The sequence below is a fragment of the Panthera leo genome, chromosome B4 (genome assembly GCF_018350215.1).
Source record: "Panthera leo isolate Ple1 chromosome B4, P.leo_Ple1_pat1.1, whole genome shotgun sequence".
NCBI lineage: Eukaryota > Metazoa > Chordata > Mammalia > Carnivora > Felidae > Panthera > Panthera leo.
The window spans coordinates 47,612,859-47,639,137 of record NC_056685.1 but is presented as its reverse complement, the minus strand read 5'-3'; the positions used below and the strand labels follow the sequence as shown (position 1 = coordinate 47,639,137).

General features: G+C 33.4%; 1 protein-coding gene, 1 non-coding gene and 1 pseudogene across 6 annotated transcripts in view; 2 read left to right on the top strand and 1 right to left on the bottom strand.

Moving 5' to 3' along the window:
- LOC122224275 (activating transcription factor 7 interacting protein) overlaps positions 1–26,279 on the bottom strand; it is a 121,288-nt gene that overhangs the window by 69,884 nt on the left and 25,125 nt on the right. The window contains exon 1 of one of the 5 annotated variants that reach the window (XM_042945861.1): positions 3,761–4,004. The exons of the other annotated variants lie outside the window; for them this stretch is intronic. The gene's annotated coding sequence lies outside the window, so the exon portion shown is untranslated. Of the gene's footprint in view, positions 1–3,760; positions 4,005–26,279 lie in introns of those variants that run through there. 5 annotated transcript variants of the gene reach the window in all.
- Positions 8,182–8,357, top strand: LOC122225774 (annotated as a pseudogene).
- LOC122225741 lies at positions 19,813–19,930 on the top strand. Its single transcript, XR_006205345.1, has one exon. It is a non-coding gene; the product is annotated as a small nucleolar RNA SNORA40 (small nucleolar RNA).

The following is a 26,279-nucleotide window of genomic DNA, read 5'->3' as shown; positions in this document are numbered from 1 at the left end:
TCTCAAAAAATAAACTAAATAAACATTAAAAATTAAAAAATTAATTAATTAATTAATTAAAGACCTACAAATTGCCAATAGACGAACTGCCGATAAGCACTAAAAATGAAAAGATGCTCAATGTTATTAGTCATCAGAGAAATGTAAATCAAACTTCAATGACATAACACTTCACACATAGCAGGATGGCTATGATCAAAGAGAATAACAAGTATAGGTAAGAAGCAAACAAACTGAAACCCTCACACAATGCTGGTGGGATTATAAAATGGTATAGCTGCTTTGGAAAACAGTCTGGCAGTTCCACATCATGTTAAACATTAATTGTTAATTTTCTATCTTTCCTCTTTTGTAATACACATAAAGCTATAAATTTCCCTTTTAACGTTGCTTTAGCTGCATCTCATATTTTGATGTGTCATATTTTCATTGTTGCTCTGTTAAAATATTCTCTAATTTCCACTGTGACTTATTCTTTCACATGTGAGTTTCTCTAAAAGTAGCTAGAAGTTTCTTTAAAAAGTAATATGATTATGTGAAACGCCTTAAAAAAATACGAAGTTGGTCTCATACTAAAAAAAACATCAAGCAATGTAGATTATGAGTCATGAAGCATTATGGCTTTATTCAGGCCCAACCAAGGTGTCCATTTGATAAAAAATTAGAACCCTAAGCCCCAATACCTCAGAATGTGACCTTATTTAGATACTTTTTGCAGAGGTAATCAAGTTAAGATAAGGTCATTAGGTGGGCCCTAATGATTGGTATCCTTTTAAAAAGGGGAAATTTTCGATACAGATACACACACCATGTAAAAATTGGAGTTAAGCTGTCACAAATCACAGGTAGGAGAAAGGTCTGGAATAGATCCTTCTTTAATTCCTAGTTCCTGCAAGGCCCTGGATCACCTTGATTTCAGACTTCTAGCCTCAGAACTATGAGACTATAAATTCCCTATTTAACAAAAAGGGGAAAAAAGAAACTTCAAGGAATGCGATTCACTGCAAAAACAGAATAGAGAGTGAAAATAAACACCAGATCATCAACAGACACAGACCATTCATTTGACAAAATTCAACACTGACTCAAAATTAAAATTCTCAGTGGCTCAGTTGGTTGAGCGTCCGACTTCAGCTCAGGTCACGATCTCGCGGTCCGTGAGTTCGAGCCCCGCGTCAGGCTCTGGGCTGATAGCTCAGAGCCTGGAGCCTGCTTCCGATTCTGTGTCTCCGTCTCTTCTCTGCCCCTCCCCCATTCATGATCTGTCTCTCTCTGTCTCAAAAATAAAAAAATGTTAAAAAAAATTTTTTTTAAATAAAAAAAATTAAAATTCTCAAAAAACTTAGAAGAAAACAAATATAATAAAAGTTATCTACAAAAAAAAAAAAAACCCTACAGATATCATACGTAACGGTGAAATAAGATCAGAACCAAAACAAGGATGTTCTCTAATACCATTTGTATGTTAACATCTAACCAGTGCAGTAAGGCAAGCAAGAAAGAGTGCAAGGACTCGGTCCTGGAGAAAACAATGTAACCAGTTTCTAACGGAATAAAACAGAAGTCTTTTAAGGACTAAGATATACAGGAAGCAAGAATATTGCTTTCATATTGTATATTCATTTATCATCACCATTACCTGTAGGAATGATGGTAAGATACACTTGCTTTAGCTGGAGAGGGAGAAAAAAGCAGCCTCTGACATCTGGGAACTTATCTGACACTTACAACTAGATCTCATTATTATAAATTGACTTGATGCTTACAGCTAAGCCATGTTGTTCTCCTTCTGGACATAAAATCACCCAAATTAGACAAGGTCACTGTGCAACCCATGAAATATCAAACCTCTCCCTCTCTGAGAGTGATGCCTAATTTTTTTTTTTATCAACACTGCGCAACCCATGAAATATCAAACCTCTCCCTCTAAATGAATGATGCCTAATTTTTTTTTAATTACATCTTTATCCTAACTGTAGTCTGTCCTCCCTACAGAGATTTATTGAGATAACCAAGCATAGAATTGCCCCCACTTTTTTTTTTAACTTTTTTTTAATGTTTATTTATTTTTGAGAGAGAGGGAGAGACAGAGAGCATGAGCAGGGGAGGGTCAGAGAGTGGGAGACACAGAATCCAAAGCAGGCTCCAGGCTCTGAGCTGTCAGCACACAGCCGGGAGCGGGGCTTGAACCCTCAGACTGCAAGATCATGACCTGAGCCGAAGTCAGACGCTTAACTGATTGAGCCACTCAGGCGCCCTAAATTGCCTCCACTTTTTGACAGCACCCAATCCAGAGTAAGGCTCTATTTCCTCAAACTCGCCCCCAAATAACCCAATTTCTACTACACTAAACCCAAATCCTATACTAGGGTTTTTTCTAATATCCCTTACTGATGTGCCTCACAGTTTCCCCAAGGATAAGCATTCTCCCTCACTGCAACAAGTAATAAATCCAACTTGTTCAATTACAGGTCTGATTCTGGTGTTCTATAGTTCTTCTGGCTAAAAGGCATAAAACAATGGCCTAGCCTATCTGCCAGAGGTCAATACAGCTTGAAAACCTACCACTTTTATTACAGTACTTCTAGATTGTGGTACGTTCTGCATTCATTTGTTCACTTTAAGCCAATTACTTATAATGTATTTCCTAGTCTTCCTAGACTTTTAATTATGGAACTCAGTAAAACTATTCAGAAAAATTACCTTTCAATTGAACAGAAGATTTACTGCAAAATTATCATAGGCACTATTTTAAGGGTTATTCATTACAGTCTAACATTAAAACTTCAAGTTTTTTCCCCACCCACTATACATTCCGAACTCATACTAACTGGAAATTTTTCTGCAAAGAAGATACAATGCAAATTTTGTGATCACTTTTTCTTGCTGACTTCAAAGACAGAAAATAATTAAATTTATAACCTAAGGAGTATGGTTACTTTTTACATATTTTTAGACCTGAGCTGCAATTCTTTTGGACTCTGACCTCATAATATCCACATTTGTCAGCTGTTACATGGATACCTGACAGTTATTGTGAGTTGCATTAAAAGCAAGCATTCCTCTAAAAAAGTGTGTATTTTCATAATTTTCAGTAACCCCACTAAGAACATGAATTCTGCAGACAGAAAACACGGATTTGAATTCCAGCTCTCCCATGTGTTTACTATGTGACACAGGGCAAGTTTCCTAACATTGGTTTCAGCAATCTTAAAAAGGGCGTATCATTATCAGTACCTGCCACAGAGGTTGTAGTCATGATTAAATGAGATTCCATGCATTAAGAACTTAGTAATTGTCTATGTATATACACAGTGTTTTTAGGCATAAACTAGAGAATCTGAGACAAATTTCTCAAATACTTCTGTTATTTTGTATATAGGTGAGAAATCCAACATGCAAACATTACACTTAAATTGCCACCACCAAATAACATTTAATAAAAATAAGTACACTCCACGCAAGCTGGCTTTTTACCAATTAAGTTGTCATTCAATTCAGTAATAATATAGTACTGTACAAAGAATTACAAAATAACTACCATCTATACCCACAAGGGAGCACACTACAGCCATTTACCAGATATTTTATGGGTTCTAAGTATAACGAAAAATAGACAAAGCATAAGGAAGCAGCATGAACCAGTTCAAACTAGTTCAACCATATCTGTGTAAACCAATCAGCAATAACTTTTTAAAAACGTATTTTGCATAAGCAAAGTATATTTAAGAAAGATACACATTTGAAAACAGTGTGTTACCTGCAAACAAGTCTCCATGGCTGTACTACCGGAAGAATACATTTCTAAGGATCAGTTTAAATACCGTCATCTGGAATTGAAATGCCATTCACAAAACTATTCTACAAAAGAAAAACTACTTTTTTTAGATTGCAACACTAGAATCATGAAGCTTTCATATGCCTGTAATTCATTTCCACAGGAAAAATCATTTATATTTTACAGTAGAAAATGCCTGCCATATCTAGAAGTAAATGTGTAAAACATGAACTTTCTCTAGAAAATACTTTTTTCATGAAGAAGAGAGTCAAAAACTGTTTTTAGGTCTCTATTCTTTATATTCAGACAGGAAAATACCGTCATTAATAAAATCTTTTTCTAATGCATTAAAAAGGGCTTCACCTTTACCAGAGGAATTTATAATTAAATAACCAAGAGGGTATGTTACCTGCAAATAAGTATCTATAGCTTGGAATTTTTTTCAAATTTTGGGTAAATTATTTTTAAGGAAAGGCCAATAAGCCTCTTATTTTTTTAAGTGAAAACGTTATTCTCTTCTCTGCTTCGTCCCCCCCCCCCCCCCACCTACAACTTTTACCCTTTTTTCTAGCAAAGAGATCATAGCTATGAAACAACAAAGGGAAGTATTACCAAAAGCTGTAATGTCTTAGCCTACAATCTGCCTGCTCAAAAAGCTCAAGAATTTAAGTGGCTGTTCAAGAGCTGCTCACAAACTCAGCCAATCAGTAGCCAGCATTCTGATTCCTGCCCAGCAACAGGAGACAGACAATAAGGTCAGGGAAACATAGTTAAAACCTGGATCCGAAATATGTTAGTGAGGTTCTTTATCTAATATAAGTAATCTAGAACATAAATGCATATAAAATCTAAATCTATACAATACATATTAAATATATAACATAAATAAATAAAAATATACACCTTTCATGCTATTTTAATTTATCTTTCTTTAAATACCCCTGAATGTTTCCAGAAATATAAATCAATTTCCTAACTGGAGAATGAGTCAAACATGGACCATACATAACAAGAATATACTTCTCTCCCCATAAGAAAGAATCTGTAAAATTCAAATGTAAATTTCTTTCTTAAAACAATCCACAATCCTTAATATTTATAAAGCATTTATAACTAAAAATTCAGCAGAACCTTAAATCCAAATGACAAGATTATTTTCATACCTACCTATCACTATTGTTATAGATCTGACTCCAAAAATTAATAGTATTTTGGACCCAAAGATTTACTACAGATAGCATCATCAAGTGCTTTGTTGTCTACTGCACTGAACTGACTCAGTTTGATTCACCTAATGAAATTAAAATGTCTGACTCCTGACAACCTATATTAAGTGTTGTAAGTACAATTACTACATCTTTTTCTCCTTAACTGCCTTTCACAGCATGTTATGAGCTCTCCCCTTTTTTTTTTTTTTTTTTTGAGCTCTCCCCTTTTGAAGCAATAAAGCAAATGTGTGGATTACAACAGTAAATATTCATGTAAATTGAAGGGGAATTTTTCGTATACTATATCATTCTGCAGTCCTTTAAACATAAAATTATAAAATAAAAATAGGTAATCTGTCATCTGAATATATTTTTTCTCAAATTAACCACTTATCAGATTTTCTTAGTAAACAAGTTTTAAAAATAAACCTCATTTTTTTTTCTCCTTCAGTTCCAGATGAACCTTGTAATTTTTCAAACATACCCAAGAGGGAGCTTGCTGCAGCCATACTCTTAGTTTATATAATCTCCCCATAGAAAAAAATAAATCAGCAGCTGCTTCAGTGCTTCCTTGTGTGAGAGAACCGAAATTCACTGCCTGATTGGCTCAAAGCCATAGTTGTCTAAAACCAATCAGACATCAGTATCACAAACCTTGCCCAGCAACAAGGGAAGCAGATGAGGGCAAGTACTCTACCAAGAATCCAAAGGCTGTGAAAATAAAGGTGAACGATTATAGTGAAACATATTCGATGAAACTGAAATATACTCATAATATACTCCCAGATTTATTGTTTGAATAAGAGGTCTCCTGTAAGGTTTTTCTGATGAAGAAACAAGGGCCTGTACTACTGCTTTCCAAGAACAGTTAACAAAACAATAGGAATACCTGGATTGTTAAATCAAAACATATGCATACATACACAAACACTATCCTAATTCAAAGTTATGGATACCTGATGAAGTGTACTTAAAATAAAACTTAGCAGTAACTTGTAAAATGTGAAGCAAAGCCATTTAAGCAGACTTGACATTTCTATCTTTGACGTAACACTCCAAGTGCATTCATGCTGTTAACTGATGTTACTATAACATTAATCTGAATACTGAGATGCTGGGAACAATTTTATTCAAATTTGAGTTTTCATTAAATGGACTAAATAAATATTGGCCAACAGGACTAATAATGGCTTATTCTTACATAATCACTTTATGCTCATGATTCCTAGCCTCTTTAGAAACACAATTCTGCCACTTGATTCCCTGAGAACCCACTCTCAACTGAGAAGTGCATGATTTTATTTCACACTCCCAAATTTAGTTGAGAATTCCGCAACAGTCCTGAAAATAAAATCATAAAGAATATTCAGTGTGTTACACAATAAATGTGTAAATCTGCTTTACTGTTTACTGTCCGTTAATGAGACTGGTAAAACTGATAATGCAATGGTTCATCCACTTTAATACTTATCTGTACAAATTTAGCATAAAGAACTTTCTAAATTTTTAGTTTTTTATAAATTTTTTTGTTTTTTGCATTTTATTTTATTTTTGAGAGACAGAGAGACAGAATGCGAGTGGGGGAGGGGCAGAGAGAGAGGGAGACACAGAATCCGAAGCAGGCTCCAGACTCTGAGCCATCAGCACAGAGCCCGACATGGGGCTCAAACCCATGAACCGGGAGATCATGACCTGAGCCAAAGTCGGATGCTTAACCAACTGAGCCACCCAGACACCCCTAAATTTTTATCTTAAATAATGGATATCTTTTCATTTCTGTTAATTATTTTTCTAAAACTTTAGTAGAACTACTTTCACTACTTCTGTTTAAAATCCCACATCATCACATTTCCATATTCTCTTGCTTTCTATAGGTTCTCTCTCCCAGTCACTCACAAAGCACTGGCAATATTTACTTGAAGATCCACAATCTCCCATAGTTCGCAATTTTTCGGTTCTATGCTATCGTTCTTCTCTTAATTTCATAAAACACATTCAATAGCTATCCTACTATCTTTAAAAAAATATTAGTTGCTGAGATCTATTATCTAATACTCGTTCAGTAAAGTATCAAGTGATCACAATATTTGACACCTCAACAAAGAATCCCTTCTGCCTGTCATCAACCTACTGATATTAGCTGGAGTTATCAATGTAGAATGAAATATCCGAAATTAAATTTTTAAAAAATAATCAACAACAAAGGAAACAGGGAGTTTGGTTTACCAACAATTCTTTGGGAAAAGTAGGATCAAATCATGTTCTTGAAATTTTGGTCACATCAAAACCAGACTGGTCACTAACTTGTTGCATTCACTGCTATGTTTTCAGAAATTCTAGGGTAGTCTACATGAAAAAAATGCAAGATACCCTAAAATCACTTTTCCAAGTGTATTTTTGGGATCATTCTGTTATATAGGCAAATTAAAACTGACTGACCTGATCTAACAAATGCAATTTTAAAATACACTTATCAAGTTACACTCCCTTAGGAAATTAGCCAGTTATCCTATCCCCCAGGGCCCTATTTACTAGCTTGTCCTACTCACCAAATTCTACCACCTATGCAGATAATGAGTAAAGTTACATAAGTCCATGTAATAATTTCTTCAGGAATTTAAACCAGTTGTCCAAATGTATTTTTCATAGTTTGCCTGGGTGAAGTAAAACACCCAGGATGATTTATGAGAAGGTGAAAACCGTAAATTCTTCAAATGTTAGGAAACAGGTCTAACTTTTCTTATTGACCAAACCTAAGAAGAAAGAGTGAAAAGCTTACTTTCTGTATCAGCCACCTTTCACTAAATAATACTGCAACAATACTTCCACCCCTAAAATCTTATTGGCTAATAACATTCTTCATCTTTCTAGGTCATAGGCTGAAGGAGTGGCACCCCCACCCCAAATCTAGGTCTTGTGGCAAAGGGAAAAGACTACGATGACAGAACAATACAATACACCAGGGTCTTAAAGCTATTTCTTAGACATAGTACACATCACTCTCACTCACAGTCTATTGGTTAAAGCCAAGTTACACATTAAAGGCGTGGAGAAGTAAAAAGCAACCACTGGGAAATACTTCATGTCACGTGACAAAAGGCATAGATATATATCATCTTCTTACAAGAAGCTTACAAGAAAGAATAATGGTGAAATATTATATAATCTACCACACTTTAAAAATACGTATTTATAATCACTTCTCAGCCTTTTGGCTAAGATCAAGTGTAGCATCTGTTCTTATCAGCTTAAAAATACATAATTATAGAGGTGCCTGGTGGCACAATTGGTTAAGCATCTGACTCTTGATATCAGCTCAGGTCATGATCTCACAGCTCATGAGTTCGAGCCCTGCATAGGGTTCTGCACTGATGGCATGGAGCCTGCTTGGGATTCTGTCTCTCCTTCTCTCTGCCCCTCCCCTGCTTGTGTGTGTGTGTGTGTGTGTACTCTCTCTCTCTCTCTCTCTCAAAATAAATAAATAAACTTAAAGAATATATGCATAATTACAAAAAGCTTGGCCTACCCAGGATTTCTAAACTAACAAAACTGGGTCTCCTCAATGTTCGTTCTAACATTGGCAGAACAATCAACATAGGATAAATCACCCTAACTCTCTAGATTTCAGGTTGCTCAACTGTAAAAACAAAGATCAGACCAGATGCTTGCTAAGTTCCATTCTAACTCAAATTTTATATTATTTTACAAATGTCTAGCAATACTGATTGCGTTTATAATTCAGTATTCATTATAAAATACTGTGAACATGCAGTAAGACATAAATTCTGAGATAATGACCATGTGTGTACCCACCATCCAGATAAGAAATAAAACAACTAGAAATAGAAAACAAAGCCCTTTTTATGACTACCAGATAGCATGCTCCTCCTTCCCCACCCCCATCTCCTTAACACAAAGATAAGCATAATCTTGAGTTTCATATTTACTATTTTTAGGCATGCCTTATACTACTTTTTCTGTATTATAAATTCCCCTTTTTGTTAACAAAACAATTTAAAGGGAGAAAAAGAAACTGACACTTATCAAGGGACAATTATATGTCAGACACTACACCAAGTCATATTCTTTTCTCATTTATTTGACAACTTATAAGACATTCACCTTAACATATGATCTAAATGAACACATTAATAACCATGCTGCTATCACACATTCCTTTACACAGTAGGAATTTTAGCTTGGCAAGGTCAACCAGATACCCAATTCAATACCAAGTTGTTTTCATTGGCACAGATGCCCTTCTTATACATTTCATCCTTTAAATTTTGCTACCATGGGCTGCTCTATTGTATCAAAATGTTAAGTAATAAATAAACTACAGGTGACCCTTGAATAACACAGATTTGAACTGCATGGGTCCACTCATAGGCAAAAAGTTTTAAGGTACAGTACTGTAAATTTATTTTCTTTTCCTTATAATTTTCTAATATTTCCTTTTCTCTAGCTTACTTTACTGTAAGAATACAGTACATGATACATATAACATACAAAATGTGCTAATTGCATGCTAGCAGAAAGGCTTCCAGTCAACAGTAGACTATTAGTACTTAAGTTTTGGGAGAGTTAAAAGTTACATGCAGATTTTTGACTACATTAGGGATTCGCACAACATTGTTCAAGAGTAAGCTATACATGATGTTTGCCACAATCTTCTTCTCTATCTCTTTGAAAATGAAGAAGTCATTTAATATAATTCCTAAAGCCTAACCACACAGTAAATGCAATCTGATAGTAGACTCTTAATTTTACCAACCTACAGACTGGTTCTTATATTAGCTACAACAGTATTATCAGCAGAATACTAAATATTTAATTATCTTTTAAAACTAACTTATCTACAAGCCATCTTAGCAAATGATAGAATTCACTCTACAAACAATAAGGGAATTTCCTCAACCTTCTAAGGGGAATTTAGGAAAAACCCACAACTAACACCTACTTAACAGTGAAAGACAGCTTTTGCCCTAAGATCAGGAACAAGACAAAATGTTTGCTCTTACCACTTCTATTCAGCAATAAGTAGAGGTTCTGGCCTGGGCAAGTAAGCAAGAAAATGAAATAAAGTTTATCCAACTTGAAAAGAACAAAGTAAAGCTATCTCTATTTGCAATGACACAATCTTATATACGGAAAAATGTAAGGAATCCACTAAAGAATTATTAGAATTGGTAAATGAGTTTAGAAGGTCGCAAGACACAAGATCAATATATAAAATCTATTGTATTTCTATACCGTTGCAATGAACATTTCGAAAGTAAAATTTAAAAAACAATTCAATTTATAATAACATCAAAAATAACAAATTTAACAAAAAGAAGTACAAAACTTTATTCTCTGAAAAACTATAAAACATTGTAGAGGAAATTAAAGATTTAAATAAACACTAAGACAACATATATTCCTGAATCAAAGACTTAATATTAAAATGTCAACATTCAAAACTGATCTGATTCATCGTAATCCCTATCAAAATCCTAGCCATCTTCTTTGCAGAAACTGACAAGGTGATCCAAAAATTCACATAGAAATGCAAGGGACCCAAAATAGCCAAAACAATCTTGAAAAAGAAAAACAACATAGAAAAACTCACTGTTGATATTTTCAAAGCTTAGTACAAGCTACAGTAATACTATCAGTGTAGTACTACTAGCAAAAAGGACAGACATATAAATCAATGGAATAGAACTCCAAGTCAAGAAATAAATCTTCACATTTATGGTCAACTGATTTTTGACAAGGGTGCCAAGACCATTCATTGAGGAAAGAACAGTATTTTCAACAAATAGTATGGGGATAACTGGATAGCCACATGCAAAAGAATGAATTTGGAGCCCCTATTCTCATGCCATATATAAAAAAATTTAACTCCAAATTGCTCAAAGACCTAAATTAAAAAAAAAAATTTTAATGGTATTTATTTATTTTGAGAGAGAGAGAGTGAGCACGCACACACAAGAGAGCAGGGGAGGGGCAGAAAGGGAGGGAGAGAATTCCAAGCAGGTTCCACATTGTCAGTGCAGAGCCCAATGCGACGCTCTCTGTGAGACCATGACCTAGGCCAAAATCAAGAGTCAGATCTAAATTTAAGAGCTAAAAGTTTTAAATCTTAAAAGAAAACTTAGATATAAGTCTATAAAATCTTAGAATAAGCAATGGTTTCTTATATATGACCCAAAAAAAACAAGCAATGAAAGAAAATAAAACAGATTAACTGGACTGGACTTCATCAAAATGCAAAAACTTTTATGCTGCAGAGGACACATCAAGAAAGTGAACCAACAACTCAACTCACCCAATGGGAGGAAATGTCTGCCAATAATGTACCTGATAAGATACTTGTATCTACTAGAACATACAAAAAAAAAGTTACAACTCAATAATAAAAAACAACCCAATTTAACAAAAAGCAAAGGACTTGATATTTCTCCAAAGATACACCAATAAACAATAAACATGAAAAGAGGTGCAATTTCATTAGTCATCAGAGAAATGCAAATCAAAGTCACAATGAAATAACACGTTACACATATCAGAATGGATAATCAAAAAGAAAGAAAATCACAAGTGTTAGCCAAGATGTAGAGAAATTGGAAGCCTCATACAATGCTGATGGAACTGTAAAATGAAGCAGCTGATTTCCAAAACAGTCTGGTAGTTCTTCAACATATTAAAACATTGAGTTTCCATAAGATCTAGCAATTCCACTCCTAGCTATATACCCAAAAGAGATCAAAACATATGTCCATGCACAAACCTATACACAAATGTTCATAGAAATGCTATTCATAATAGCCAAGAAGTAACTATTCATAATAGCCAAAATAACTCAAATATCTACTAACTGAAAAATAAATAAAATGTGGTATATCCATACAATGGAATATTATTTGGCTGTTAAAAAAGAAATGAAGTACTGATATCAATGTTACACTATGAATGAATCTTGAAAACATGCTGAGTAAAAGAAGCCTGTCACAAAAGGCTACATTATTGAATGATTCCATTTACATGAAATGTCCAGAACAGGCAAATCTGTAACGACAGAAAGCACATTATTGGTTGTCTAGGGTTGGGGGATTGGAGAGAAAATGAAAAATGGCTGCTAAAGGGTGGGTACAAGGCTTCTTTTGGAGACAATAAAAATGTTCTAAAACTAATTGTGGTAATGGTTACAAACTCTATAAATATTTTTAAAACCACTGAGCTGCACACTTTATACAGGTGAATTGTACATGAATTACATCTCAAACCTGTCCTTTGAAAAAATATATAGCAGAACTATACTTAATTTTTTGTTTTTGTTTTTGTTTTACCTAACAGCCCCCTATTACTGGGTCACACTTTCAACATAGACAAAACAACTATACCAAAAGAACTGAATGTTCAGTTATACTTTAGGGAGTTTACATTTCTAAGTTTATCTATAATCACAACAGTGATGAAAGGCAATGTACATAAAATAACAACATCCATATTCTCCTACATGCTAACCTTAAATAAGCCTGTTATTCTTTTCCTTTGTCCTAAATGGAACAATTCTTTAGTATGCTTATCTCACAGGATGATAATAATGGGCATGAGATACTCATAAAGGATTAAAAAAAAATTTATCATAAAGAAGAAAGAAAACAATACTGAGCATCATGCAGATAAACACTCCATGTAAGTACATTAACAAAATCTTCTACACATGGAAAATTACCAAAAGGACTCGAAAGTCTTAAGTAAAACAGAGGCAATGCTTGTATTATTAACTGGCACTATAACGAAAAAATCTTATATGTAATTAATACTGATGAATTTGTTTTAAAATGAGGTATACTTACTGAACTTTCTGAAGTTACATCAGCTTTGTCACATTTTATTAATACTGTCTTTATTCAAAATGACGATCTTACCACCATTTACTGTATTTGTCAATACTTTAATGTACCCTTTTAGAAATATTATCAAAATGGACTTTACTACCTATATTTATGTATTTCTTAACAAATCACTCTGGCACATCTCATCATGCATCTAGTATAAGATTAAAACATCTCAAGTGCCCACTGCTTTGTTAGAAAACATTTTAAAATATGTTTTAAAATAAAACATATTAATGAGTATACAATGTCTGGCACATAGTATATACTTAGTAAATACTGGCTAAAAGAATGATGAACTATATACATATATCTAATATCTAAAATAATTCTTAAATTAAAAATTAAATTACCCTTTTAGGAAGCAAAGATAGTAATCTACAATATTTTTGACAGAATTGTAAACTAACATGCTGATAGGTTCATATACACAGGTGTACATACAGAGGACAACCTTTCTTCGGGGACTCGGGATGCTTATTTACTAACAAAAAGTAACAATATATACCCACTTACACAAATTGCCGCCTCTGAAAAAGTGCAATACATAGCACCATTAAAATTAATCAAATCTGACATGAGAGTCATTTTTCAAGCCTTATAAAATTTGTTTAGTTTGATTTCCTATCTCAAAAAATATCATTTTGAAAGAAAGCTACTTTAAAAAAAAGAAAAAGAAATCTACTTTTGTTTATTACTACATAATGATGACAATCTTCTCTACAATAATGAACATACCCCAAAGGGAGCCCCCTGCAGCCATCTTATCAGTTCTCTCATAGCAACAGAAACTGAAATACAGTTTGCATAGTCACTGTGGTTGGCTAAAGAAAGCAGGTTCATGCAACCAGTCAGAAAGCTAGAAACTGGGCAACCATAAAAGGAGAAATTTTAAATCTGCCTGGCAACAGTCTAAAAATAGAAAGAATACACTAGTATAAATCCCAGAATAGATGTGAATATAAGAGTAAAACTACCAGCAAAAACTTTATTTTCTTGGGGGAAAAGACGTGCCTTGCATTTCATCATCTAAAATACTAACTTGGCATCTTTTCTTACTAGATGGCAATTAAAGAAAAATGAACATAAAGCTCAATAAATGGGCCACTTTCAAGTTATATGTCATTGTTCATATTACCTTATTTATATATAGCTGTGTGTGCGTGTGCGTGTGTGTGTGTGTACACATACATGTTTAAGCGTTTTTCTAAAGGAGAATGATGCAGCATTTTAATCACAGCTCCAAAACATTCAAGGCCCTATAAAATCTCTCAAAGTCTGAAAAGCACTGCATTTTTTTTCTAGCACTTTTCCCCTGCAATTATTTGGGAATCTGAGTTACAGATAAAAGACTGTTTACTGTTTATTAAAATCACAAAAGATTAAATAATTTATCAAAGCAGATCTCTAAACAGAGTGGGGATTATGCCTTATTCTTTAATACAAACTTGTTCTAACATATAGTAGTAGCTTTCATACAGTAGGTATTCAACAATTGTTTTTCTCAATTAATTTATGTGAGGAAAACAAATTATCTAACTGTTCATGTCAAGTGGAAGCTAAATTAACATGTAAAATTATAATCTGTATAATACTGCTATTTTTGACTTTTCAATTTTGCCTAAAGTGGGATAATGCTAAAGTTGACAATGCCTAACATTTCTTATCGTTATCCAGATAACAAAACCTATTTCATCATTCTAACTTTCCAATGTAATAATGCCTAATATACATGTTTCTTTGTACTTTACAAATTTACTTTGCAGTATGTTTTAATTCCTAAAGATCACCAAAAAAAAAAAATGTGCAATCTAATGTAGTAACTACAAAGACTGTGGGCTAGTAAGAACTAACCAGTCATAAAGGGAGGAGAGGCAGAAAAAAGGAAAAGAAAAAAATTTTAATTTCAAGAAATTAAATTACACCTGCTGAAATAAAAGGCTGGTTAAACAGTCATGTTAAAACAACTGCTACTTATCAAAGTACTTGTTCTATGCATTTCTTACATCAAATCTTCCACCAAAGTGTTTTAATGAAATGGCAAGTTAATTTTTAAATATTTTCTTTGGTGATTATCTGTTAGCCAAAATGTAAAGTGAATTCATACATTTGATACCAGAAAATTTAGTTTATACTATACTAAAAATGTGGTTATGAAAATTATATGTAAAGGGCTATTTTAATCATAAATAAGGCTTAGAAACAATGCCTTTAAAACACAGGAACATAAAACAATTTTAAGTAACAAAAAAGAGCTCCAGTGAAGGATGGAAAAATATGCGCAATATAAAATCAAATGAGCAAATTGAGTAATACAGCCTTTTAATGTAAACAGTTAAAGATAGCTAGATTTTAAAATTAAGTATAACCAAGCTTTTAAAATATAAATAGTATTATTTTAAACACTGGTCTGAATGAAAAGTAACTAAGCTTACTATCTTATTTATTTTTCTTACTGTTGTACTCATACGTGACTTGGATATCCAAAATCTAACTACAACTGTATTCACATCTTTTATGTACACAGATCTTGTTTACTTTATCTGAAACAAATAAACTATAATCCTCATCACAAAGGAAAGCAATAGGAGTTAACATGAGTTACAATTAGTGAGGGAGAACATAAAAATGGGTCAAACTTTGATAACAAGGTGTTCCAAGTGGAAAAAATTATTTTATAATTCTAGATACATAAGTCAAGTATCATTTTAAATATAAACCTCAGCACTTCCTATTTGCTTAAATATTATTTAAAGCAGCTATACTTTTTTGAAAAAAAATGTTTTTATACTACCCAGTTTTATTTCAAGAGAACAGAGAAAGCATGATGTTTGCATAACAGTATTCGACAGCAGTCACACATCACATACCAATCTGAATTTGAGGGGTGGGGGGGCACTAAATAACCAATGACACCTCAGTGTTAATTAGTACAACAACTAAAATGCCTTGGAGGAGTTTAGACAGTGCCAGAAACTTTACCTTTCATTTCTCCATTCTATTCCCCCTCTGCTGGCCTTCTCTCTCAAGAACTCACAGGAGTTTAAAATGTCAGCTGAGAGCCAGATGTTCTGGGGCCCTCGCCTATGTGTACAAAAGTGTTGCTTTAATAACAAACATAACTAAAGGAAAGACCCTAATCTTCTTTCATATCCTGGAGCAAACTCAAATTCTTCTTTGTACGTATTATTTTTCCTTTTCTATAGCAAAGCAACATTGTTGGTACGTTATCCCTCCTTGCAGATCTAATTAAAATTATATTTACCACAACTTTTTCATCTGATTGGAAAAATAGCAAATCTGTATCTTCATAAATTGATTGTTCTTCAGTTAAAACTTCAGAAAAAAGTTATGCTTTTGATGGCAAGATCTCTCCTGGGCATACAAGTCAGAATGGGCCAACACCCCTAGGGAGCAAAGAAAAATTACATTCCCATTCTAAATTTTTCTCATTAGTAATGCATAAAAATACAATCTACTTGTTTCTGGCAAATATTCCTAAGAAGCTTACTTTCACAGGTTAGGCTGTCAGAAGCTATTATTAACAGTTCCTAATCAACAGTTCCTATCAACAGTTCCTTCATCTAAAGCCATGAATTATCACTGTGTTTCATCATTTCAAACCTAAAAAACATCAGCAGAGATCTGACCAAATAACACTATACTTCGGAAACTCTCTTAACCACTCTCTTTCTAACCATCATAATAAATGAACCAATGTTCTCTACCCATTCAATAAACGTACTGACTGGTAACCACAAATACACTGAGATCTTATGTTATTCTGCTCTCATCTAAACCCGTTCATATTGGTTGTGCTTGTTACTGTATTCTGTTGTAGGTTTTTATTATAAGCTATAGAATACAATTAAATTTTGTGTAAACTAATGAAATATGAGTGCAAAAAAAAGAGCTGGTAGATATGCATCAATTAAGAGACTGATGCACAAAAACACAACGCAGATATGCAGGGGGCTATTGGCTTAGGTATATCATTTAATAAAATCTTTAGTTCTAAAGTTTTCTATCTAGAATAAATAGAAATTAAATTAGGAGACCTGAAAAGATCCTTTAAGGTTTTTTTCTTTTTTTAAATGTTTATTTTCAAGAGAGAGAGAGAGACAGACAGAGCAGGAGCGGGAGGAGGGGCAGAGAGAGAGGGAGACACAGAATCAGAATTCAAAGCAGGCTCCAGGCTCTGAGCTGTCAGCACAGAGCCCAATGCGGGGCTCAAACCCAATAAACCAATAGATCATGACCTGAGCCCAAGTCAGAGGCTTAACCAACTGAGCCACCCAGGTGCCCCAGAATCCTTTAAGTTTTGATTCTTAAATAAAATTGTGATAAATTGCACTCCAAAATGCACTGTTCTTCTGAGAAAAAATAAAAATACATTGGGTTTTTTTTCATGTATTCAATCTTTATCAAATGCCTAAGTGGTCACTATTATAGGACGATTTTAAAATACTCTAAAGAACAATGTGATTTTAAAAAATACAAAAACATAGCATAGATTAAAGTGTTACTGCATGTAGATTCTAATATAAATGTGGAAGAGATATACAGGCAGTAATATAATGCATGGATGTCTTTCTACATGAATGCCCATGAAAACTAAAAGTTCTCTACTTTCCATTAACTGCCATCTCTCCAAAACAGACTGTTTATTCTTAATAATCAAAAACATGATTTCAAATGTGTCATTATAAACAAGACCTCTACACAGCCCTTATTAAGTCTTCCTGATAGGGTTAGTACTCTTAATTTTTATAAACCAGATTTCTAAAAACTGACTCTGCATAAAGAATCACTCAAATTTCAGCTGGGAAACAGAAAGAGTATGCCTTTCTTTACAATTTCAATTGCAATTGCACTTCTGCTCATAACCCTATTTATAATTCAGTTACATCCACAAGACTTCACAAGTAGTTGCTAAGCAACAGGAACATACTGAGTTCAGAGCTATTGAAATCTGGCCCTCTGCCATATGAAAATATTTATCAGAGCCTAGAGCCTCCAGAATTTACAAAATGAAGAAGAAAAGGAAAGAAAAAGAAAGAAAAATTCCAAAGAAATACAATAATAAATAGAGTAAATCACAAAGCTCTTTTAAAAGATTCACAAACTCAGATCAGGGACTTCATTTTGGCATTTCCAAATATTTACTATAATTCTCTCCTCAATTTTTTTTTAATCTTTCTCATGTTGAAACAAAGACTCTGAAGTTATTCTACTAGAGAACAGAAGAAATATGATTAGCCATGTCACTCTTGATGGTGTAACAAATGACCTAATAAATAAATATATTGTGTAAAGAACATTCCTTGGAGAAACTAGAAGAACAGTCTATGGGACATGACTGAGACTTTCTATGTTGGGTCTTTAAGGCCAGGAGATAAGAAACTATACAATTTCATCAAATTCTTTTATCCTCATATGCCTGGTTAACTGCTAAGAGATAATTTTTATTGCCCCAAACTTCACGGTTTTCCAATTTTAAGCACCTCTAATAATTAAAAAATTAAGCATATTTAAAAATTTATTCACAACCCAAAATGGTTACAAAAATTAACTATCATTTTTCAACAGATAATGAAATGTCACTTAATATGTTTCAACACCCATTCACTGATAAAAATAAAAATTAAGGACATAAAGACTGCTCCTTACATTCATAAAGGCTACTTGAAACTTTATATTTAGCGGTGAAACACCACAGGTATTTCCATTCAAGGCAAAAACAAAGTGTGATAACACACTCAATACTGTTCTAAAAATCACACCAAAGTTAGTAAGAGCACACAGAAGATACAATGAAGAAAACATTTATTTCAGAATCACAAGAAAAAGGTATCCAGAAACAATGACATATGTGAAAAAATTCACAGAGGTAGAAAATACATGAAATATTAGAGCTACATTGGATATAAGACTTGTAGAAAAATATCAATTATTCCTGGATAAAACTTACTAGAAGTAATTCTAGCTAAAATGCCATCTAGTTACTTTTATAGCACAACAACCTTGTGAAATTAATCTGCAAAAAAAAAGGCAAAATAGGAAAAAAACTGAAAGTCAAAAGAAAAAATGATGCTTGCCTTCTCAGATGTGAGAGCATATGACAAAGCAGTAATTATTATCGTAAGTATTAAAAGGTGAGTGCAATAAATTATCTAGAAGACAGATACAAGCAATAAAATATCTGATAGAGACAACATCAGAAATTAACAGGGAAATGAATAGACTTTGAAATAAATGGTTGAAAATGGATCAAAATAGCAGTTGAGTAAGTGATGAACCACCGAATTCTACTCCAGAAACCAATATTGCACTGTATGTCAGCTAACTAGAATGTAAATTTTAAAATTTTGAAGAAAAAAAAATAGCAGTTGAGCATATCAGTACAATAACAAACTAGATACGAAATCACAAAAATTTTCAAAGGCACAGAAAGCACTACAAGTAACCACAAATTCTGAGGAATACTTGAAAACTAAAAAGCACAAAGATATGGAATTAGTATCCAGAATAAAAAAGAACACCTATTACTGAATAAAAAGGACAATTCAAAATAAAAATTAAAAACCATAAACAGGCAATTCATAAAAAACCAAACATAAGAAAAAAGTTAAACTTAATAATCAGAGAAACTTATTATTAAACTTAATAATCACAGAAACACTAAACAAAAAGAAAACACATTTTTACACATGTGATTGGCAACTATATTTAGCAATAATATACAGCAGTGAGTAGTCTCAATACACGGCTGGTAGAGGACATCATTGTCATAACCATTTTTAAAGGCAAATAGGCAAGAACTGTGCATCATTTTGACACACCAGAGATATTCTGAGAAACCTATCTTAAGATAAACTAAAATATTTTAAAAAGGAATGTTATCATGATACCTACTAGTGAACCAAAATAGCAAAAATACAAATTGTTTTTGTTTAGTTTGTGGACAAAGACTTAGACTAAGACAAAAATAAATTCTCTCTTGCAATCCAGAACTCATTGTTCCAGTATGAGTTTTGATACAGGTAAGAAGGAACATGATACCTAAAAAAGATAAAAGTAATGAGGGTATTGATAAACATGAAGGTTGGTTCCAGGACTACAGAATTACTAAAACCATATGATAGAAGGGAACTCTCAGCCATACTGAATTAGTATTCTAATATTAATGTTGACTTGAAACAAAGATGCCTTCTTTTTTTAGGTGTTTTCATTTGAGAATACAACGTCCGGGCTTAAAAGTATTGGTGTATCCTAATAATCTGTACAATTCTAGGGTGTGATAGTTCAGGGGTGAACATGATTTGAACTTATTCATGTTTAGAGGGTGTCTGAAATGGAGAACCAGGCAGATCCATCTACTCTGACCCTAAATGAGGCTCTAAAGTAAAACTGCTTAAAGCAGCTGGATCCCAAAAATTACAAGTGGGGAATTTTTGAAGTATGTCCATATTCAGGGGGAGATCGAAGAAGCCCAACCAAAAGAATTGTAGACAAAATGACAACAATGACTGTTCATAGAACAAAAAGTTCTTTTTAAAAAGACAATGTGAAGATGATAATTCAGACACTGGAGGAGCTTAGGTGCCTGACAGTGGAAGGAATCACAAGTGAAATTCCTTAAGTAAAGGAATTTACAGACTTTAAATTAAAAAAAAAAAAAAAAAACGAACACACAAACTGGGGCGCCTGGGTGGCTCAGTCGGTTAAGCATCTGACTTCAGCTCAGGTCATGATCTCACAGTCCGTGAGTTCGAGCCCCGCGTCGGGCTTTGTGCTGACAGCTCAGAGCCTGGAGCCTGCTTCAGATTCTGTGTCTCCCTCTCTCTGACCCTCCTCCGTTCATGCTCTTTCTCAGTCTCAAAAATAAATAAACATTAAAAAAAATTTTTTTTTAAATACAAACAAATATAACATCCATCACTAAGAAAATAGGTTTAAAAAAAATGCTCTGGAGCATCCACACTAAGAACACGAAAAAGGTTAAGAAGAATGTGGTAGATTTCTTTCATGGGCATGAATATAAAGTGTACCACAAAGCAGCTGCAGAATTGTTAGTACTTTTGTGCTGCAAAAGCTGGAGCCAGACATACCTTTTTGAATACTGGTACTATCGTTTCCCAACTAAGTTACCTGTTCAAGATAATATATCCCCTCTTTTCCTCAGTATCCTCAACTATGAAACTGAAATGGTTCATGATGCCTCTCCTCCTAAAAATGTTACAGGGGTTAAATGGGATAATAAAATAGAAAGTACTTAGGTATGTAAGTAGTCAATATTTTCCAGGTTTTATATGTCATTGTGTTAAAACACAAAAAAATATATTTCTAAGTATTTATATAGGAATGCAAGTGATATTTTAAAGTCTGGAAGAATAAATGCCAAACTAGTTTATAGCAGTTCACACGGAGAAAGACAAGAGAACAGAAATACAGAGTTTCACGTAGATGTGCCAGTTCCAATTTTCACAATGAAAACACATTCATGCAATTTGTATGTTAGCGGTTAAACTAGCTCCACTTTTCCCCATCTCTTCCACGCTAATGATAAGCCAGGGCAGCAGTGGCATTTATAAATGTGATTAGTTGACCCACCCAGACATTAAACCCCAGAAGAGACAGAGAAGGGAGGCTAATATCCAAAAGATAAATTCCCAGCATTTCCCATGAGCAGCAAGTACAAGTATCACTTCCCAACCCCTCACAATCACTTGATTCGGCACTGATGCAAAGTAAAACAGTAAATCTCAGATACAAAAATGAATATAATCACAAATAGGTGCCAAACCCCACAAGCAAAAACTAGTTAATTGCCAGAATGAACAGAAAACATTCCAAAATAGTACATTAAATATCCTGAAAGTGTACTGTACCCAAGTTGATATAAGAGGAAATTAATTTTAAATATTAGAAATTCAAATCATGAGCTTCATGGACACAGCTAAAGTGAGACACAGTTAATCAAAACCAAATGCTCTCTCAAAATACTATACAAAGGAAAACAGAAAAGCTAAGAGAGATGGAGAACACACCCAGAAGCAACAACTTTCACTGAAGATGAGTTTTAGGAAAATAAGAACTGAGAAGAAAAGAAAATAAGAAAAACCAATTCAGAGTTAAATTTAAAAATATATACATACTTTTTCCCTAGAACAGGGCTACTAATAACAAAAACAGACTAAATTAAAACAAGCAAAAAAAACTAACACCTAGACATACTGGGTTAAGATTTCAGAAAACCAATGAAGAAATACTAATAACTTAGAGTAAAAAAATCGTTTAACCACAAAGGAAAAAGAATTAAACTGACATCAGACTTGTCATCAACAATACTGAATGCTAAAATAAACAAGAGAATATCCTCAAAGTTCAGGGGAAAAGTTATTTTTAGCCTCGAATTCTACTGCCAGAAAAACTAGCAATCAACAGGATAGAGAAATAAAGATGTTATTTCTGAGCAAAGACTGAAGAAACAAACCCTTGCTAAAATAATTACACAAAGATATAGTACAGATACAAGACAGCAAAAGACCCTAAGAAATTGGAGGAATGCTCCAAAAGGAAACATCAATGCTCCAAAAAACAAGTAAAACTCATGGGCTGGCTGAAATTGAAGATCCATCACCTTCAAAATAAATATTCTGGAATTAAAATCTCAGATAACCATAAGATGGGAGTTAACAGATATATGGGTTGTGAAATGTAGGGCAAAAATATAATTGTCAGCCTAAAAAAAGTATCAGGTTTCAAACTGGGTAAAGTGACAAAAATATCAGATATGCATTATAAAACAAGAGACACACCCCATAACAAAATAGCACAGAAAGGTTAAAAATTTAAAGGACAGAAAAACAATACACTATTTAACATGAAAAAAAGGAGTTCAAATAGAAAATCATGTAATTGGACAAAAAAAATATATTTCCTATAGATAAAAGGTACAATCTACTAAATTGTATCACTTCAAATCATATAAAGCAAAAACAGGGTTAAAAAATTCAGGAAGAAATTAATAAATCCACAATCAGGGCTAAACACACCAATCTACAGATGAAGAAAATGAAAGCAGTATAAACAATGCATTTCTTAATCAACATGCTAAAAAAATAGAAAGCTAGAACTGTATGTCCATCAAACCTAGAACATGCATTTTCCATGAACACATCTGACACACAATATTGATCACATATGCAGTGACAAGGAAATATTAATAAATTCAAAGACAAAAAAAAAATCACACAAGGCCACATTCTCTGGCCATAAGATAACAAAGTTAGATGAGCAACAATGAAATGAGAGGAAAAGGATCTCCTTATAAATTTAAAAGAGTAAAAACTCTTTTGGATTAAGGAGGAAATCATTAAGGAAATGACAGCCTTAAATGCACATATTAATAAAAAAAAACCACAAACTCAAAAATGTTAGTAAAGGAGGAAAAGTATTACAATAAAAACAGAAAATTATGAGAGAAAACTCAATAAAACAGCAACCATCCATAAAACCAACAGCCAGTTCTTTGAAAAAACCACTAAAAAGTGGAAAATATATCAAGGAATATCGAAAGAAAATATAATAAACAATATAAGAAATTATAAGAAAACATGTAACTACAAATATAAAGCATTACAATACATTGAAACAATGGTTCAAATATCCAGGTATATTAACGGTTATCAAAGGTGTGTGTGAAAAATACTGAAGGATTTGAACTTATGGAACTTATCAATAAATTTCATCAGTGTTAGGTGGCTGCCAGAAATGTCAAAACAAAGTTAAACTGCAGACCCGAAGCACACTGCCTAAGGGAAGAGAGACATTTTTTACTATTACATTTATTTCTGAGTGTCCCAGATAAAGAGGGACTCAAAAAACAGTAGGACAAAACAGGATGATCAGGCCAAAGAATGACCTAGAACAACGTGTTGTATGAGGAGTAGTTGGAAAAATAGAGGATATTTAGCCTAGAAAACACAGGTGAATTCTAATGGCTTTCTTTAAATAGCATTGGATCTATCATGTAAAAGAAATACAGAGAGAAACGGGCAGGTAGGCAGGTAGGCACGCAGACAGACAGACAGATGGACAAATAGACGGGCACAGAAACAAAAAAATGAAAGGCCAATACCACCTCAAAATCAACAAATGTTGATTTGTTCAGATGCCCCCCCCCAAAAAAAAAAGGAATTGCCTTATGAAATTAGAGACTCTCCCTTCTGTCATTAGAAATGTTGAAGCAGAAACTAGATAATTACTTGTCAGGAATAATAAACAGAAGATTCCTGTGAGAAGTGTGATGTTACTTGATCACTTAGGTCTATTCCACTTCCAAGATTTTAGTATTCTACATTGTTTGCTAATAAATTTTGTTACCTAAGAGGAACACAAAAACTAAAAACTCAAAGTTTATCCCAGACTTTTGAATCATTCACACTCGACTCCAATAGTCTCAAAGATTACACATCTTTATCCTCAAGACATTTATTACTGTCTTACATGCTTCTCTTTAGGGTTATTTGTCTATATAGAAAATACTCTTCCATGTACTTTGCTATGACCCCCAACTGAATATTTATTGAACTACATTCAATAAATTCCTCTGTTTTGGTCTAACTCCCTTGCCTCTTTACCTATAAATAAAACCCCCTCAGTCGGCCTCGACTATTCTCCTAATCTAACATTTTCCCAATTAATTGCTCTAGAGAAGTGTCAAAACTTCCCAAATGTTTCAGAGATGTGTGTTCTCCACAAGAGAAGCAAGCCCTTCTCCCAATCCAATAACCTGCAGCACATAAAGCAAAATTGGTATCTTTCTACTATAACCATTTCTCTAATCCTAGTGAAGCTGTTTACTGAGATGAAACACATACCCACAAACAAAACCTAAGCAACACTGTCAAAAGACAAAAAGAAATAGGTTGTCCCCCTGATGCATGAGTGTGTGGCTTTCATCCACACTCTAGCTGGACTCTAGCTTTTAAGTACCCGACTATGTAGTAATAAATGACCAATGGCCTTTCAGAGAGTCTAGAGAGCTGGAAGCCCCATCTAAAACTAACACTTCTAGGTTGCAGAAAGATCCTGCTGTTCAACTTCTAGAGAGGAAGGCAAAGAGCAAACAACTGCCTAATACCATCCCTTTCCTCCCTTACTTCTCTAAACTAGCCTCATTATCACCCATTGCTGTGTCACCTACTCACCCTCATCGCCCCAAATATATCAATCAGTAATACATTTTATCATTGGCCATACTGATATTAGCAGACACACATACTTGCATTTCTTTATAAACATAAATCTTTATGCCTTTATAGTATGGTTATATATTCTTTATGTTGTATAGTTCCTTATTTTTATTTAAATTAGATTACGGTTTTTTGTATACAATTTTTCAAGTATACAAAAAATAATATAATAAATGATAATAATTGCTTCTTGTGACCCTTCATCTAACTTAAAACATATTAAAATAAAACTTCTAATACATTCATTTTAGTTTCAGACTTAAATTCACTTTGTTAAAATGGTGATAAATTTAAGTATGTGGAAATGGAAAGGATAAAGGGAGAACTAGAAAACTTGACCATGTTATGTTCATAAATACGCACTGTCTAATGTATGTCAATGAACCATTTGTGAAAACAGAAGCAGTCAGATTTTGATGATGAATTCAAAGTGGTACATTTACACTAAAACTTTAGTTAGTAAGGTCATAAAATGTCATTTCTCTGTGTATACCAGTTGGTGTCACTACAACTGAAAACACAGTAACAAGACTATAATGAAAAGAGGTCTAAAACTGATTTCTATGTAATATGAACATATTGTATGCATGAGTAATGTTCATATATGAAGCCCGTTAGTTCATTTCAATACAAACCTGAGGAAAATTATAAAAAGTGAAAATCATTTTTTAAAAGACCAAATCCAAATATGGTATTCTAAATCTCCTGAGAAATTTACATTAAACAATCTACTAACCTTGGTATGATTAAAATTAAAACCAAACAGAAAAACTTCCCAAAGGTGAGAGAGAGATAGACATAAGGCCTGAGGGGTCAAGGGTGGGAAGTGGGGGTGGTCACAAAGAAAGGACCTGAATCTCTTACCTGTGGGTAGCTTGATATTGTGAAAAGGGCTTCCTCTTCTGTGAACCACTGCTACTTAGTTCATTTGTATAAACATTAAAAGCTAATGCAGACTTCTAGAACAGCCTTCTTGAGCCTAAATTCCTTGCTTGGTTCATATTCATAAAAAATTAAAAAAAAAAAAAACAGGCATACAGTAGATTGGCTACATATTAAAATTCCTTTCAAACAGTGGTTCACATCTGTTGTATAGTTTGTGCAGCAAACATCCCATTAACCACAAAAGCCAAAAAACGTCAGACAG